The sequence below is a fragment of the Gossypium arboreum genome, chromosome 10 (assembly GCF_025698485.1).
Source record: "Gossypium arboreum isolate Shixiya-1 chromosome 10, ASM2569848v2, whole genome shotgun sequence".
In the NCBI taxonomy this organism is placed as follows: domain Eukaryota; kingdom Viridiplantae; phylum Streptophyta; class Magnoliopsida; order Malvales; family Malvaceae; genus Gossypium; species Gossypium arboreum.
The window spans coordinates 113,988,736-113,993,259 of NC_069079.1; positions in this window are offsets into that span (position 1 = coordinate 113,988,736).

Consider the following 4,524-nt stretch of genomic DNA (forward strand, 5'->3'; position numbering starts at 1 on the left):
CAAACAAACATCACATATGCCAACTAAAAAAATTAATATGCAAACCAAACATATTAATCTTAAGCATTTAATTTGAGCAAACATATCGAGTGTGTCAAAAATTGAAGTGCACAAACTGAAAACCCATCTATTCTTCCAAATCTTAGACTTTCCCCTAACTTTAGAACTTTCAACCACCTCTATCACTTCAATGATCATATCAAAAGCTAAATAAGTTAGATTATTAATAAACAACATTCAAGATCCTATATCTAATGAAATCATGTAATACGATAAATCCAGACTCTACTTTCACTTCCAAAGCTAGTTATTATTGGAATCTAATGCCCTTAGTGTAGTTTTTTGTCATATGTATTTATAATTATTTTCGGACAAACTAGTTAAATAAAATTTTGTCATTTACGTTGTGAAAAATAGAATGTCGATAATGATAATGTATCACAAAGAAAAAGAAAGAAAAATAAAGAACACACAGATTTTTACGTGGAAAGTCTTTCGAGAAAAAAAACCACGAGCAAAAGAGAAGTAATTCACTATGTCGAATTAGAATGAATACAAGAAGAGTAGACTATGTCTATTTATAGGTGTGTAAAACCATATTTTAATCAAAATAAAATAAAGTAATGCAACAAGGTTAAAACACCTTATTCAAATCAACATTAAATTGAGGAATATACTTCTATTCGAACTTCTCTTGCACACTTGTATTTTATTTTCTCATGAATTTGGGTCACATCTCTAACAATCTCTACCTTGACACAAATTCTTCAACAAACAAGTTCTTCATCGCAAACTCTCAATGGATAAGTTCTCCACCTCTTCCATAAAACCCCTTAAGGGTTTAACTTCAACAATGAACACCAACCAAGTCTAAGCAATGCTCAAACTTAGTTATGGGAAGTAACTTAGTCATCATATCTGTAGGATTTCCAGGAGTACTAATTTTGCTCACAACAATATCCCCACGAGTAATAATATCACGAAAAAAATGATACCGAACATCAATGTGTTTTGTTCTCTCATGAAACATTTGAGATTTTGTAAGGAAGATGACACTTTGATTGTCACAAAATACTGTACGGTAACATCCCGTTGTCAATGGAATCAGAATTATAGTTTTGGGACCACAAATTTGATGAGTAAATTATTATTTTATCATTATTTAAATGTTTATGGGATGTTATTAAGGTCATATTAAAATTTAATTAAGAAATTTTGATGTTTACATGATTAATTAAGTTAAAAGGACTAAATCGTAAAAGGTGCAAAAATGGAGTTCTATTTGTAAAAAGGGTTAAATGGCTATGAAACTTTAAAGTGAATGGACTTAAATGATAATTATACCATTCATAATATTAGTGGACAAATATGGGCATGAATTTGGTGTTTTATTTAGTTAATAGCCAAGGGATAAAATAGTAATTAATTAAATTAATAAAACTAAAATAAAGTAAAATAATTGTATCATCTTCTTTAGATTATTTATCCACCAAAATTAGGGTTATTAAACTTCATTGTTGATGTTTTAAGGTTCAAACAAGTCCCTTACTTGCAGGATCAAGATAGACCACGTACGGATTTAGATTGGGGAAAAGCTAAATCCTCAGATTAGTCGATTTCATTTCTATGCCTAGTTGTCAAGGTAAGTTCGTATGTACGGATTACTATATTCATGTTATTCACTTTTATATTATTATGTATTTATAATGTTATTGAATAATGTACATCCAAAGCAATGTTATGACGGTTATTAAGTCCTGGTTGAACCTTAGGAATTCGTAGGATACAAATGACATGTTATTAGGGATTTCATGTTTTGAGTGCTGTTCTTGAATGTCCAACCAATGGCTGAGGTCCTGCATTTGTTGCGGATACTCCACAGCTCGTGTGAGTAGCATCGTGTAGCTTACATTCTGACCCACAACTCGTGTGAGCATGTAATAGCCCGTTTTTAGGGTTAATCGAAATAGTGGTTTTGGGACCACAATTTGAATTCTCAATATTTATTTTATTATATTAATAAGGTCTAAAGCATGATAGATTAATTGTGTGAAAATTTCGTTAAGAAATTTTACTGTTTAAATGCTTAATTCGATAAAAAGAACTAAATCGCGTAACGCGTAAAAGTTGAGTTCTATTGTTTAAAAGTATCAAATAGCTATAGAATATTAAAGTAAAGGTTCTTAAGTGATAGGCCAATTGTGGTTAGTGGATGATGATATCATGGCAAATGGTGTAATTTTTAATATTTTTAAAGGTTAATTTAGTAAATTGGTAAATAAGGTTAATAAAATAAAACAAAAATAATTTTAAGCTTATTTTTCATCGTCTTCCACCGAAATTGAAAAAATAAAATAGCCATGGAAGAGTTCTTGGGTTCGGCACACATTGGGCTTAATTAAGATACGGTTTGAGCTCGATTTTTAATGATTTCTACGTTTTTGAGCTTGTTGCAGCTTAATCTAGCTAGCCCATACCTTTATTTTTGAAACTGCTATAGATTTTGAATGATGCCATTGTTGAATGCTTGGTTTTTTAGATGTTTTATGATAGATTATTAATGTTTGAAGCTAGATTAAAAAGTTTTATAAAGTGATTTTTGGCAAAAATGTTAATTAAGGACTAAATTGAGAAAAGTGTAAAATTCATGGTTAGATGTGTGATTAAATTGAAAATATGGGCTGCTAGTAGTATGGGTAAAATTCGTCTAGCATGGGTTGTCCTTAAATTGCATGAATTTGCAATATTACATGATAAGGACTAAATTGTAAAAATGTAAAATATTAGGGGTAAAAGCATAATTTTCTTAAAATGTGAACTATATGTTAAATTGAAAAATTTGGAAGTTAATATATTGAATTTGATACTATATCTAGATCAAGATAAGCAATTACTGAAACTAGATCGGGGAAAACGAAAAGTAGACGAATAGCCAATAGTTTTATTCGAGCAACTCGAGGTAAGTTTGTATAGCTAGAACCGAATTATTAAATACATGAAATTGTTTAAAATTTATGTGTATAAGTTGAATGAATAATCCACTTGAAATTTGAATTATCAGTTACATGATTGTATTACTGTTTACATGAATGGAAGTGAAATGTTACAAATGTTATGTAGGTTACATGGATTCAGTATGATCATATGCATTGAGTATGCAAATTGAGTATTTAAATGTATATATTTAATTGAATTGAATATATATGATTTAATAAATTGAATTGTTGATCAATAAATGTTTAAACGATGAAGTTGGATATTACCGAGCCCCGTTCGAACTTTAGAAAATCGTAGAGTACGAGTGCATGTCACTAGGGTTACCGTTTTGGTCGAGCTCCTCCATTTGTTGCGAACTCACCACAGCTCGTATGAATTTACCGATATATCCGCTTGTAAGAGCTTACTGTTTTCAGCTCATTGGACCTTATCGTTTCAACTTGTTTGAGCTTATTGTTCAGCTCAATAGAGCTTACCGTTTCAGCTCAATAGAGCTTACTATTCACCAGATCAAGATGAGCTTACCGATCATGGCTTGAAAGAGCATAAATGATAATGAATTGACAGATTACTGAGTAATACACTTAGAGTGTATCACCCGAGTATTCTTCGATATTCTAATAGGTTCAACGGACATAATTACTGTTACTGATAATATGAATAAGATATGTGTTTATATGGATGAATTACTGTTGATACGGATGAATTGCTGTTATTACTGATGAACTACTGTTTATACGGATGAACTACTGGTTATATGAATGAATTATAGTTTATTCGAATAAAAATGAATTGCCATAATATTGTGTGAATTACATGGTATTGATGATTTTATATGATTATGCATTTGGAAAATTTGGTTGGATTGTATTGAAATGGTAATATAGGTTATAATGACGTATGAAAAAATGATATATATGTGAATGAGATATAGGTGGTTTAACCACATATATGCCCATTAGAGTACAAGATACAGAATATTCGATGTTATTTCCATGATTCAACGGAGAATATAACGCTACGTGAATTGAAATGATGATATGAATCAGTTCAAGTATACGTGACACGCTCAACAAGTAAATGATATTTAATAATTTCATATGATATGTAAGTGAAAACCGATGAATACATACAGGAATTTCCAGGTTGTTATTGTATTACGTGTTGATTTTGATGGAGCTGATTTATATGTCTTCATGTTTCTCTAATTCTGAAGTAATTGTTAAATTGTATATAGTACATACTAGTCATACGAGCTTACTAAGTTTATTAGCTTACTCTGTTTATTTTCTATATTTTATAGTGATTTGAAAGCTCGCTCGGGTTGGAAGTCATCAAAGATTTCATCACACTATCCATGAGTTGATTTGGTATTTTTAAACTCTTTAAAATTAGTAATATGACATGTCTAGCCTAGTTGATGATATGAGATGTATGAGTTATTTTAGCTATTGGAGCTTATATGCATTGATGTGTTTAAGCCATGTGATTTGGCTTAACTTGGTTAAATATTGCTTATGTATATGT